At 44.7% G+C, this 15,189-nt stretch overlaps 1 protein-coding gene across 1 annotated transcript in view; it reads right to left on the reverse strand.

Annotated features, from left to right (window-relative positions):
- NFKBIB (NFKB inhibitor beta) overlaps nt 1-15,189 on the reverse strand; it is a 46,171-nt gene that overhangs the window by 14,046 nt on the left and 16,936 nt on the right. The window lies entirely within an intron of this gene.

Here is a 15,189-nt window from a genome sequence, read left to right on the forward strand (position 1 = left end):
CGCCTATTACAAGATCTATTGGCCTGGTCAATGTTTTTTAACCATGTTGTACACCAGCATGCCTAAAAGTTAGCACCATAGAGTAGAGCGGCATGGAGTGGTAGCGCACTGCTATCACAGACAACACATTTCCAGTTGAAATTACCATTGCATTTGTACAGACATAATACTATATAGAGCACAAACGATAATGTGCAGAAATGGCTTCATCGGGTATATTGATTTGCTTAGATCCTTTCAACTCCACGGGACCCAGCAAGTTTGCCACATAAATCCTCTCACTTTGCAGACGGAGAAAGAAAAGTTAACACCAACCTCTATTGGAAAACAGAGGGTAACATTTAATCTCGGTGTGAATACACAGCAAATGTGACAAGATAATAAACAGACTAACATTTTGTTTGTGCACACTCACTTCTGAACTTCAGCACGAATATTTTGGAGGTGATTCCGCACCCACCACTCCCCTACTTCCAGTGCCAAAAGGAAAGGCGTGAAATTGAGGAAGATGATTGTTTAAATTACACTATTAGTAAAGAGCACTGACTAAAATAAAGAAGCTCGAAGACAGAACATTCATCTTCTCACAGGCATGAAAGACTGATAAACTGGTGGTGACAGAGATGAAGAGAATCAGTCAAGCAAAAAGATAGGCGACAGGAAACAAAAACAAACAAAAAAATACCACACACGTTTATTGCTTTCTTAACTATATTTTAAGTTAGATAACAGAATACACATACTTTCATAGAGTGCCTCACGGAAATGAAAAAAGTTCCCAGAAAGCGCGCACTTTTGGAAGACTCAAGGAGTCAATTAGATAGGTGGTAAACAAGCTATGCTCCATGGGAGGGAGTGAGAGGCGGTAAACAGGCTATGCACCACGGGAGGGACAAAGATGCGCTGGACAGCATAAAACAAATCAAGTCAGCAAACAGAAAGCAAGCAAATGTGAGTTACAAACACAAAGCAACGGGTGAAATGGATTCCTAATGACTCTTGCAAGATTATGTGTACTTGAATAGAGCGTAGTTGGAGAAGGTGCAAAATCGATGGTAAAGGGAATAGGTCTTTTTGTTTCATATATAATACAATACAGAGGGACTTTGGGTCAGCTCTATTCTGTCAATGGTCTGTCTGAGTGTCATTTACACCCTGCATCATACCGTGGCAGTGTACTGAAAGGGGTAATTGCTTGGGGTACACATCAGTGATGGACTCTCTTGCCCTGCAAATGACAGCATTTACTAATCATATCTGTGTACATCCACCTGAACAGAACTAAGTTTCAATGTCAGGGCTGGTTGTCCAGACCATTAGTTTTCAATTTTTTCCTTTTATAATTCCCTTTCAATTTATGTATTGCTCATCTTTTTATTTAAATGTTTCATAACAGTTTACTATAGCTATTCAGGCAGTGCTAACCGGTCACTTGGTTGCCACTCACATCATCTGCTGGGCGTCAACATCTCACATATTCCCTTCCTCGAAACCAGGCAGTCATTATGGAATGATGATGTCCATGGTGTATCAAATGTTTTATTATTCCAAGCCAGCCAAAACAGAGGCTTTAAATGTGGTAGCCATGCTATACAAATTAACACTATACACTTTTTACAATACCTCTGCAAGACGGACAACCGCTGCTATGTTTAGTTTCAATACTGCAAGCATATGCGTGCCATGTTTAGACTGCAAGTTTAGTTTTTTCCTACTTTTATTTTTTTAAAATTTATCTTGTATATGTTGTTGAATTTGTGCGTTTTTATTGTGATAGTGTCAGAGCGTGAATACAAGAATGAATCAGAGGATGGATGACTGGGTGGATGCATGATTGCAAACATGTGCACATATGACTTGAGAACCTAATCCAATCAATGACACAAAACCACACTCATTCATAAGCCACACCTATTGGCATAGTGAATGCTCGCCTTAATAAAGGGCCGAATGAGGAAAAAGAATGAATATCAAAAGCATTGCTTTTTTGGAGAGCCGGACACCACTGTGTGTTACTAAGTACAGGCTTGGCTTGCCGTTGCCCTGTTCTCTGTAGTTCAGATAGGCTATAGGGACCGCCACTAACATTAGCCTGCGTAAAACATGAACTGTAGAGTGGAGGCTCTGTCAGGGTCATGTGATCTTTCTAGTCAACAGAGACTAGAGGCTGGCAAGCCCATAACTTAACAGGGACAGCTGAGCAAAGGATCTTGCTTGGATCTTAGAGCCTATGCACAAGCCAAGCCCTGAAAATGTTTACTTTGTAAATCATGCAAAATACATCCCGTAAAATATGACCGGCTCGTCAAAACCCAAACAAAGTATATGGAAATGTGGAAGCTGTGATAACAATACGTCACATTACACATGATCACATTTAGATTTTAAATGCACAAGGAGATTATGTGATTTGCGTAGGATCACAGGATGTTGAGCCGATGCAGAACTCAAACCCAGTTCCTAAGTCGGCAGCCCTGGCCATAACGCCACATCCTTGGTAAAGGGAGGATGGCAGGCAGAAACCACATGAAAGCTTGTCTTGTTATGGGCTCGAGGTTCCAACAGGACCTCATGCAGAGCGAGGCTTTAGACTCGAGCTTTCAGTTGCAAGCTCATCTCTAACAGAGCCTTCCTCATCAAGCAACCCCCCCCCTCCCTCCCCCCCACCCCGGGAATCGAGGTGCAGAGCAGAGGTTATGGGTGCCTTTCCTGTTTGTGCCTGGCCTGGAAAAAGTCAACGCACAAACTGTGCACCAATCACTCCAAAATAATCTAAAACTCTAGCAAGTGTTTTTGATGTACCACCAAATAAGGATATCTGACTGACTTACTTCCCCTTGGTGATTATAGTAAATTACAGGTTGCTCTAGTCTGCTTCTGGGCTGGTCTCGCAGATCTACTACTATAGTAGATACCGCATGGTTTGCTCTCCCTCCACAATGTGCCTCTCTCTGAGCTACTACTACTACAACTACAGTGTCAAAGTTTACACATGCCTTAGTTACTACTCTACTTCTGGGTCGGAATCACAGAACTACTGTTGGAATATCTAGGTCCTCTTCTGGGTTATCCCCCCTACCAGATCAGCATGCATCTGTCAGACCTACTACTATAGCAGTAAGGGGTGGGAGCACACTGCTGACCTCCCGGCACAGTTCGTCCCTTAGCATTTTGGTAAATGCAGTTTGTAGTGCACGCTTACTTGGTATTTTGCTGAAGTGTTCCACCAAAGTTGGTGCAGATTAGTGCAGTCATCTCTAGACACGTGTTTCTGGATTTTATCTGTCATCAGTAGAGATCAAAAAATAATTTTCTTCTGGGGTTGCGGAGCAGGCTGCCACAATTCTTACAGGTCTCAGTACCTCTCACAGGCGCATCTTCAATAGCAATGGGGCGAACTGTGCTCTGTGAGGCAGTGTGCTCCCAACCCCGATTCTGTTTAAAAGGCTCCCTTGAGCCAGAAACCTGACGAGCTTTGGAGATGCACCTGTGTGCCTGTGAGTGGTACTGTGACCGGAGAGGAAGTTGGCAGCATTTTCAGAAACCCCAGATGATTTTTCTTTGCTCTCCAATACTGCTGCTCTCTACCGAGGACGGGCTCAACTCAGAAACACGTGTCTCGAGATATACAGCAATGTCTGCACCAACTTTGGTGAAAAACTCCAGCTAATTTTGAAGTAAGTTTGAACTGTGTACTGCATGCAAAGGGGCGAACTGTGCTTGGACTGTGATGCAGTGTGCTCCCAACCCCCATTCTACTAATATAGCAACTTAGTCCGTCCCCATAGTCCCTTTCTACTCTGCTATTGGTTACGCCTAACAAATCTTCCACTGTAGTGCCTAGGTTCCCTTCTGATCTGCCCCCTTACACACACAAGTATCTCTCTCACACCTTCTAGACAGACTTTAGATTTCAATTCCATCACTTCCACTCCAGTTAAATATTAGAGATCTTCTACAGTTAGAGGCTGGGTACGTTGCCAGAGCAACAGATCGCTGTCCTGCCAGGCATCTTCTCTGTCAAGCTTTTACAGCCCAGAAAGACTTCTTATACCACACTGTCTGCAAAGTATAGCTACAGAACAATTGCAAAAAGGCTACTCATCTCTTGAAGCTTAGCTCTCATTGCACCATAGCAACGCTTTCAACTTAACATACTTGCTAACCAATCTCTCTGAAAATCAAAGAGCCCATCGCCTAACTGTTACTGAGTGACCCGCCACCCACAAGAACTTAATATCGCCATGAAAAGCGTAACTTGAGTTATTACAAACGATTACTTCCATTCCAAAACAAGTAAGCTTCAGACTTCTGAATTGTAAGCTGGCAACTGGTTCATAAACACCAACCTCCTATTATCAATTCTTGGCAGATAAGCATCTGCTGCATCACATTAATTATGAGGACCAATCCCTAAATCAACACCCAAGCAAATCAGACACTAACGGATCTGGAACCTACAATAATCAGTGAATTACTAACTCCTCAATCAGAATTCGAATCCCTAAGCCCAATAGGGATTCACAATACTGCCCTCACAACCAATATTACACAACAATAAAAAAAAGTCACTCAAAGAGCTGCTATGAGTGTCTTAAATGGAAATGCACAAAAAATATATCCCAGATAGGAATCCCCACCCTGCAACATTCTCCCATACCCAAGCTTCCTCTTTCTCCAAGGCCACCAAACACATTCAATATCCAACTGCACCTCATCTCACTATCTGAAACCATACAGGCAATCCTTTAACATCAGACTTTCTTCAACCCCCATCCTCGAACAGCGCCCAACACCTCAACTTGACCTGACACGACTGCGTTCCACACACATTTCCCCACTAAATCATGCATCAAAACCTCAACATTAATAAAGCTCCTAGTTTTTTTCTAGTTACCTTTTACGTAAATCAGACAAAGAAAAAAATACAAGGAAAAATAAGTTATTTATAATTACTCTGAATGCTATCAAATCTGCCTGGCCAATAGCTGTGGAGATTGACAAGTAGGGGAGTGAAAAAAAAAAAGGAAAACGGTTTCATAACCAAAGTTGGGAATGCAGCTATTTAGCCTGTTTTAGAATACTATTTTTGTTATATTGCATTACATATGGCTGCTTATAGTGCTAAAACCAATTAATTTTACCAAGCAAGAGGGTACATTTACCAGTTTAATAAATGTGGAAATATACAAGTTGCTGCTTAAAAGCATTATTTGGTTGTTTTTTTTTTTTTCCACTGGACAAAATAAATATGCAGGAATACAGATAAACATATCAAAGCCAGGAGTCATGGTGATCGGTGAGAAATTTACAGTTAAACAGTTTGTACCAGAAAAAGTTACTGACGGTAAGTAATTTGTTTTTCTGATAGACTTCTAACTGAAGATTCCTCACTTTGTGAATAGATACCAAAACAGTACCTTCCCAGGGAGTTGGGTCTGTGGAATACCTCAGATCAGGAAATCCTGCAGGAAAATAGAGCGAAATGCACATTCCACCATTTTGTCCAAGGAATAGCGGTTTATGAACTTGGGAGGGACGCCCACATAGCAGACTGGCAGTTGTCCAAGACTGGTATCCAGCACCTCAGCTTTCGGAGGCTGTTTTCTGGCTAGTCCATAGCAGATCTTAATGCATAGAACTATCCATCGAAAGGTTGTTCATTTTTCAAATTGGTTTACCTTTTCTGGCACCAAAGAAGCCCATGAACAGCTGATCGTCCAAACGACGGTCTTTGATCAGATCAATAAAAAAAAAAAAAATTTAAAAAAACTGCGGGCCCTTCTTAGGCTCAAGACTTTCTTCCAACGCAGGGGGGATTGTGAGTGAAGCATAAAAGCCAATACGGTGATGAATGCCTCATGAGGAAAGGTGTAGATATCTTCGGAAAGAATAAAGCTTTCATCTGGAAGACCAAATTTGTTTGAAAGAAAGGTCTATGGCTGTTGGACGGATAGCGCCAAGACTTTACTTACTTGCCCTTGCAGGTGCAACAGAAATGAAGAAAATCTGGACGGTCAAAAGGCATAGAGGTCAGCTGTGCATCAGTTCAAAGTGGGGGTACAACAGGTAACTAAGGCAAAATGAAGGTAATGTTGCAGCATCACAAAAAGTGTTGTCGGAAACATGTGCATTAGCTCTTTCAAGAAACACATCAATACAGGAGATCTGAACAGTGATGGCTGATCTGCCAAGCGTAAAAAGGTCGAAAGATAGATAATGTGATTTTACACAGCCATGGTGGGCTGAAGATCTGGATTTTAATAAAGACACAGAGGCTATTATTTTGAATTAAATTCCTTTTTGCCACCACTCAGTAGAATCTTTAAAGCTTATAGAACTTAGAATCTTTACCATTCCAAATATAATTAACCCCCCAGCAACCAATCCTCATCCTTTTATGAACTGCAAGCTTGAACTGTAAAGATATTTCCATACAAGATCCACACACCGGAAAATAAACTCGCTTTAGGAAAGGACTTCTTCCACCAAAAGAGTCCATCAATACTTCACAAAGATCTTAAACTTGTCCTGTTGTAAAATATCAGGGTTTGGGTTTATACTGGGAGGGATAATATTGGCCTCAGTGTCTTTAGTAAAATCCAGATTCCCAACCCACCATGGCTGTGGAAAATCTACATTTGTCAAGACCCGGAGGTCAATATTATGTAAGTTTAAAGCTTAGCAATGAAGCATCTATCTGTATTCTCCACAGGCTTAAAATAAATTTGTCTGAACACAGATTCAGAGGACCTATCAACAACGCAAAATGTCTTACCAACTTCCACCCACCATACATGACTTAGAAGCAGTGGTACCTCATAGAATGTGCACTAAACCAACCTACATCCACACCAGATCTTTGCATCATCTCTAGCCGCCATCTAGCTAGTGTAGGTGAAGGAAACGCCTTGAGGATGTCTGAATGAAATAAGCAACTGGTCCACTCCACATAGTCTCAACAAAACCGGTCTGCGCTCCTACTTCTTTACACACCTCGCCACACATAACTTTTGTCTTTCATCAAAATATGGAGGGGGTGGTAGGAGTATGTCTTAGCTATCCGTTTTAAATAAAACCATATACCCTCTGGTATATATGATCTAAAGGAAACCTCCAAAGCCTGAACATACGAAACACTACAAAAAGACACTAAACATAACAGCTTTGTCAACTTCAAAGACAAATCCCTCAAATGCAAATCTCCATTATCTTCCCATCCCTCCAAGAAACTTAGAACCATACAAACATCCCAAAGGGTAGTATATTTAGAACCTGGTGTTTTTTTCAATCCCAACATTTCTTAATCTCTTCAAAAACTTCCTGGCCTATGGATAAACCATTCATCAAAAAATGACCAGCAGCAATAGCTGATCTACACATATTCACAGTTGTGTATGACATACTTCACCGCTGACATTGTCCATTCTCAGCACTACTGAACACTTTACAGTAATTTGCAAAACACTTTATTGCAAAAGAAGCTGCTAATAATTCTAAACAATTTCCATGCAAGCTCTTTTCCTGCTCTATCCAGCGACCACCAGTCATTGACAATCCACACCTTGCACTCTCCCTTCCAAACTTAACCCGGATTTGGTTGTGGAATCGGATGTATCGCCCAAAATTGTGCTCCCATTCCATGCATCCACATTTCTCAGCCACCATGTCAACTCCTCTCTTGCTTTCAGCCAAAGACAAACTGTCTCAGAGTACCCCAATCCATCCCATACGGGTCTCACCTTCAACCTCGGCAAGGCTCGATAATGCAGGGGCCTTGGGAAAATTGCCTCAACAGTTGACAAAAGACCCACAATACGGGCTTACATTCTTAGAGAAACCCTGCCCAACTAGAGTATTCAGTATCTCCTTTCTTATTCTCTTCAACTTCTCTTTTGATAACCTCAGCACACCTTCCACCGGGTCCATTATAAAATCAAGAAATTGAGTTTGTTGTCCTGGAACTAACTCGCATTTTGTCCTGTTTACCACAAATTCCAAATCTTCCAATAGATTCACTGCTAGCCTCGTATGCAAAACAAAAATCACCCGTTTCTTATCCTGATCGACAATCAAGATATCGTCTACATAAATGGTCATTTGTATTACCCACTCTCTCAAATAAGCAGCCACAGGCCGCAAGACCTCCGTAAAGAACCATGGTGCTGACAAGAGATCAAAAGGAAGACACACAAACTTCCACAACCCCCTCTTCCATAGGAACCTCCGAAATCTTTGATGTTCCTACCAAATCGAAAAGGTCAGATATGCATCCTTCAGAGAGAGAGAAAAAGAGAAAGAGAGAGAAAGAGAGAGAGGACACGTGTGTGTACAGGTCCAGGAAATGGCGTAGGGTCTCACCCAGAGGTAGGAAATACACAAAAATTAAGGGTGCCAGGGGTGAGCCACCCAGGTAGTTGCTCGGAGGATCCACTAAGGGATAGTGGATTCTACAAGTAAAGAAGCACCATGTGATCACTGCATGTAGAAATCGCTTCACAATAAGTAGGTCCACTAATGATTGAGGAAGTGAAATCAATATGATTTAATTATGGGCCATAAAGAAGGAAGAATTAAAATTCACCATATCAAGCTCAATGCACGTAAACATGGGCCACCGTGATGGACGAAAAGCCAAATGAGCATCAAGAATGAGCCATTATGTAGAGAATAGGCCCACTGTAAGTAGCGTAACAAAATTCTATTAGCCTTGCAACAGTTTAATGTTTCGCAGTTGCCAAAATCCGCCCGCCTGCTTTCTCTCCCCGGGCTGGTTTGTTCCTCGGTCACGCCCACGGCACAACCTCCCGGAAGACACCACTAACACCTAAACAGCCCTAATTAAGGCCCTGCAGGCAAGAGGAGTGGTACGGGTATTGAAAAGGGAAACAAAGATAAGAGGGAAAGAAAGGGGTGGATGAAAAGGAAGCCCGTTAAAGGGGAGCGGAGAGCAGAGATGAGGGGGAGAAGAAAGGGAAGGGTGGAGAAAGAAATGCGGTTGGAGAAGGGTTAAAGCAGCCTGGAGACATAGTGTACAGGCAGAGTAAGAACACCTCGTGTGGCAGTGCCAGACTGTTTAAACGCCAAGTGACAAATAATCAACCAAGAGGAGACCAAGTGATTGAATACAAATCCACCACATGTGGAAAACCAATCCTACATAATCCCAAAGAAGTAACTCTAGGTTTATGCGAGGAGTGTAGTGAAGTTCCTCAATGAACAGTTTAAAACCAATAGCGTAATCTGCAACGGAAGTACATGTTAAAGAGCTTGTGTAAAAACTAGAGTGGACTGATGCAGATACAGGCGTGTCTGAAAAGTAGAATCCTACCCCTCTGGGCTATGCAGAGGACGCGCCTCTGGAGCCTCGTTAAACAGTGAACTTTCACCGCCGTGGTACAGGGAGTGTCAAAACTCTGTCATGGAGCCAAACGGATGCTAGATGAACACTCGGTTCTCATGTGCATAACAAGCCGAGCACTCAAATTCCCAGGAAATCACCTGTGTGTGTGGAGCCTGACTAAAGCCAGGTTCAACTTAAAGCTGATATGAAAAATCACCAATACAGCCTTCTGACGGCAATCAAAGACTGTTACCTCCAGAATTGCAGGAAACTGTAACAAGAGACGAAATTCAACTTTAACGTTAGCGTGTCAAAAATATATCTTAGTTGAGAAAAAGAATGTTCAAAAGCGTGCTGCTCCTCACGAGTACTAGAGAAAGCCTGTCTTGCATCAAGTGACGTGAAACTCTCAGCTCAGCAAACAAGCCGCAAGCCAGTGTGTCAATTTTGATTCAAGAATAAACAATGACATAAACGAAGAAGTAAACTAGACCGGGGAAGGGAGTCACCTTGATGGAAGGAGCAACATGATGGCTTGAGCACAACAAGTACTGAAATACAAACGCGGCCCTGCGGCCGCTAAAGTTAATTGTGAGAGGGGGAGCAGGAAGTGAGCCTGCGAGTGATGCGCGCGCTGGGGAGAGTAGGGCACCTCCAAGCAGGGAGAACACAGAAGGGAGTGGGGGCCAAGACATGCGTTGCTGACGAGAGAGGAAAGCCAGATGGCGCCTCTGCTTGTAAGCACGCGCCCGCGCGCGTAACCACAAGCTCTAGGCCAAGCAAAAGAGTGAGGTAGCATTTTCTGAAGCCCACTTACTAAAAGTCTCACAAGAGCAGCGCATGAGCTGGCTCAGGCAAGACCTACAAACCCCTTACTGTATCTAGAACCAAAGGATCCAAAGTAATCTGTAATTAACTGACAGAACAGAAAAGTCTAAAGCCACCTGTTGATCCTCTGTTCCTTCTTTCACCTCGGGTGTTCCAACCCTGGGCTCTCAGCCTCTGGGGATGAAATTTGCCACTTCTGTAAGACTGTTGTCCATAATTTCTGAAGAAACGAGTGAAGGAGCCTCTTGTGATACCTTGGTCACGGACGGGGAACCAACCACTTGTTCTCCCAGCCATCCCAAAAACAAGCTCCTGAAACACCTTTTAAATCTCGCTCTGAGACTTTTGTAGGGAACTAAACGCATCCACATTTCTTGATAAATCCTTTATAAAGGCATCACCAAATAATTAGCCGAAGGGTCCTCTTCCTCACTGGTGAGATCCAGCAGCTTTGGATCCATATTTTTAATGCTCTTTATTCTCTCATTTGAGGGTGCCATTTTGGAATTCCCTAACAGGCATTCCACCCTCTGAATTCATTGACGTAATTCCTCTAAATCAATCCTATTCTTATACACAAGCCTCAGCCATGTTGAATATCTTTTAAGTGGACCCAAGACATCCAAAATCCTTTCTTGACAAGATCCTAGTCCCTTGTCAAGGCCTTTACCAACGAACGTAATAATCTTTGTATCTAATTCTGAAGCTACCAACACTCTTGCCAACAGAGAGTTTAGGGCACTCAGACCTCAATCGGACCGAAACATCCTTAGGGATTTCCCTTCTCATCCGAAATTGGATACACTGTGCTACATGATCAGAGGGCAACCACTCTGGGGAAGCCGATGCCCAAAAGGGGCAACAAGAGACCCATTCTCCTTGGACACATCCTTCTGCAGGGTACTTGCCCCTTCAATAAAACATCGTCCAAATCAGACAAGAAACTAAACTCCACCTCCACACTTCTGGAGGACTCGTCACATATGACAACCTTATGTTTGCGCCCCTTTGATCCTTTCCCTCTCTCTTTTTCTGGGCCTTTCCCGTGCACACCTTGTATGCCTTCTGTGTCATGTCCTACCATTGTATATCTTCTCTTTGCCAAGCCCTCGCCAGCAATAACATGCTTCTCTCACAAGAAGCTTTGCCTTCAGTTTTTAATTTCGCTTCTGCAGCCAACCAAAACCGTACTTCAACACTGGGGCTCTTAGAAGTCAACATGCCCACTGTTTAGGTCTCGGCTAGCTAAGGCTGCGCTTGCACAGTCTCACTTGCGAGATTTAATGTCTTTCAGTAGTGGGCTTGAACCTGCCCCTCTTCTCCATTGGCTGGCTTCCTAAACGGAGGCCAGCCATTGGAGGAGAGGGGTGTCTGTCCATTTAAGCCCAGTCTTTTTCGGATTGGGGCGTGTTTTTTACTTTCTTTCTCTCCTCTGGAATGTAAACATTCCAGCCAATGGCAAGAGGAGAGAAAGAAAAACACACCCCCGAATCTGAAAATGACGCTGCGTTTCTCCGAGGCATTTCTGCTTGACCACGGAGAAAGATGGTGGTGCTCGCTCCCTCTCCTTGGGCCGAAGCTACTAAAATCAAATACAATACTAAGCACAGCCAGCATCCTATGCTCATCCACCTTCATGCTGGTCGACCACTTACCAGGATTCTAAAATCTCCTGCACGTACGTCAAAATGCATCATTATTTACCTACGCACCGGGTCTCTTTATATACTCAACTTGATCAGCAGAAGATCGAGCCAAATCATCCCGTTTGTGAAACATCGAGATGAGACTTGAGAAGTTACTTTGCCTCCGCCATTTTTGAAGGCATTTAGGAATATGTTTGATATTCTTAAATGCCTTCTAAAATGGCGGAGGCAAAGTAACCTCGAGTCCCATCTATATGTTGAGCATATAAAGAGACCCGGTGCGTAGGTCTATTTAATACATCGAGACTCTTGTTTCCATTTCATTGTAAATCATAGTACCCTCCTCCCCTGCAGCTCAGGTCTCCCTGCCGCCGTGTTATCGGTCGCGTGCCCGGAGCAGGCCCAGAGGCTGCAGAGATTCGCTCAGAACGGCCCGAACCCTTCTCGCCAGCAGCTGGACGGGGGGGGGGGGGGGGGGGGGAGCGTTTGCGCTGTCTACTCTGCGACCTGCCTTATCCTCTTTCTATTTATATGTGCCGGGGTTGCTAGCGCGTCACGCTTCTTGCCACCAGCGCTCCCGACCCGGGAGGTGAGTAGGGTGTTAGAGCAAGCTGCAGTCTTTCAGATACCTGGGGATGATGTTCAGGAGCCCACAGTGACACGCTCAAAGAGGTTACACCTCCTTGAGCGTGTGTGGAGTGGCGTTGTAGCGAGGATTTCGTGTGGAGACCGACCCGACTTCGATCTAAAACGTAGTGGAGAATTGGTGGTCGGATCTTGTGGATAGTACCGGTTTATAGGCGCGCACAGCGGTTCTAAGCCGGCGTGATATTCTGGTACATTGTTCCTCGCCCATGTTGGCAGAACGTTGTTATGTATCGATTGAACAGCCACGCAAGATAGAAATAAGGAAGACAAATTTGTCGTTCAACCCCTGTCCTGAAGAGGCCATAAGCTAATTCTGGCTGAAACGTGGTCACGTCGACAGACATTGGATGGAGGAGTCACCAGAGCTTGAGTGATTTACAGACTGTGGCTGGGACACTTGTAAAATCTTGGGCCTTTTTTGCCCCCTTTGCTTGTGTTTTCCCCTCCTTATTTGACTACCTCCCAGTGGTCCTCCTGCTATTCAGAAGGGGACACTGTTGGGAATAATGTATATTTGGGTTAATCGTCATGTGTAGTAGATGTTGTGTGCTATGTAAATAATTGATGTTGTATGATATATGTCATTGTGTCTTTCTTTGACTAAGCGCCTGTTTTTGTGATATTTTGAAAATGATGTCAGATATACTCAAAATGAATATTGGATACTCTTGAAGGGGTAATTAAATGTGCTCGCTTCATGAATGATTGATGTATTATTTCCTGGATACCTTTTTCTCTTAGATATATACACAGTGACGAGCAGGATTTCTTATTCCCCAGCACCCCGAAAGCCAGTGACCAGTGGGTGTGCAGGGTCCCGTGCTTTGCAGTGGACAATGCGGCGCTCAAGACAAATGCGAGAGTTTGAGAAATGACGGCCAGACAATGCATATGGAGCCCGATTGTATTGTATTTGTAACCGCCTACAGCTGCTCTGTTCAGTAGGGTTTACCACTTGTTGGAGGGATAGGCCAAAGGATATTTCTGTGCTGTCACATTTTGAACAAAATCGTAGGAGAGATATGAGCTGCGTTACACCCTTCTTGTTTTCTGAATCCTCCAAAACGTGGGTGGTTACCTGGGGATAAACTAGGTCAGGGAGCCTTAGGTAAGTGGCTTTGTACGAGTACCCAAACCAAAAGATTCCTACCACATCATTATAAAGTTGTGTTCTACCATCTGTGTACAACAAACTAGAGCCTCATATCTGACCACCAAGCATGGTTCAGGAGCTTGTGTGGAGGAACAAGTTACCCAAATCATATACAAAGAGACCAGTTAACATTTGAACAGGAGGTGAAGTGGGTGCCACTTCTGCTTTGGCTCCCAAGATCAGTGTGTGCGCGCGGCTCTGTGCGCGCGGCTCTGTGTGTGGCTGTGTATGTATGTGTGTGGCTGTGTATGTATGTGTGTGGCTGTGTATGTATGTGTGTGGCTGTGTATGTATGTGTGTGGCTGTGTATGTATGTGTGTGGCTGTGTATGTATGTGTGTGGCTGTGTATGTATGTGTGTAGCTGTGTGTGTATGTGTGTAGCTGTGTGTGTATGTGTGTGGCTGTGTGTGTATGTGGGTGGCTGTGTGTGTATGTGGGTGGCTGTGTGTGTATGTGGGTGGCTGTGTGTGTATGTGGGTGGCTGTGTGTGTATGTGGGTGGCTGTGTGTGTATGTGGGTGGCTGTGTGTGTATGTGGGTGGCTGTGTGTGTATGTGGGTGGCTGTGTGTGTATGTGGGTGGCTGTGTGTGTATGTGGGTGGCTGTGTGTGTATGTGGGTGGCTGTGTGTGTATGTGGGTGGCTGTGGGTGGCTGTGTGGGTGGGTGGGTGGCTGTGTGGGTGGGTGGGTGGCTGGGTGGGTGGGTGGCTGGGTGGGTGGCTCTGCGCGTGTGGCTCTGCGCGTGTGGCTCTGCGCATGTGGCTCTGCGCGTGTGGCTCTGCGCGTGTGGCTCTGCGCGTGTGGCTTTTTTGGTAGGTGGCTGTGTGTGTATAACTGTGTGTGTAGGTGGGTCTGTGGGTGGCTCCATTTGTGTGTCGGTTGCTCGATGTGAGTGGCTCTGTGTGTGTGAGTGGCTCTGTGTGTGTGAGTGGCTCTGTGTGTGTGAGTGGCTCTGTGTGTGTGAGTGGCTCTGTGTGTGTGAGTGGCTCTGTGTGTGTGTGAGTGGCTCTGCGTGTGTGTGTGAGTGGCTCTGCGTGTGTGTGTGAGTGGCTCTGCGTGTGTGTGTGAGTGGCTCTGCGTGTGCGTGTGAGTGGCTCTGCGTGTGCGTGTGAGTGGCTCCGCGTGTGAGTGGCTCCGCGTGTGAGTGGCTCCGCGTGTGGGTGGCTCTGCGTGTGGGTGGCTCTGCGTGTGGGTGGCTCTGCGTGTGGGTGGCTCTGCGTGTGGGTGGCTCTGCGTGTGGGTGGCTCTGCGTGTGGGTGGCTCTGCGTGTGGGTGGCTCTGCGTGTGGGTGGCTCTGCGTGTGGGTGGCTCTGCGTGTGGGTGGCTCTGTGTGTGGGTGGCTCTGTGTGTGGGTGCAAATGCAATAGGTCTCGCATTTGAGAGTGATGAAGCTATTGACATTGTAAATAACAATGCAGTTTCTTTAAATGTTTAAAAAAAAAAAAAACAAGAATAAGGTCATGAGCAATGCCAACAGCTCTAACTTTAACAAAGCCGAGACCATTGCATTGTAAATGCTTGTTATCCATCCTATTAGAAACCTCCATCGATATTTTCTCAATATCCATACT

This window comes from Triturus cristatus, chromosome 9 (assembly GCF_964204655.1).
Source record: "Triturus cristatus chromosome 9, aTriCri1.1, whole genome shotgun sequence".
Classification (NCBI taxonomy): domain Eukaryota; kingdom Metazoa; phylum Chordata; class Amphibia; order Caudata; family Salamandridae; genus Triturus; species Triturus cristatus.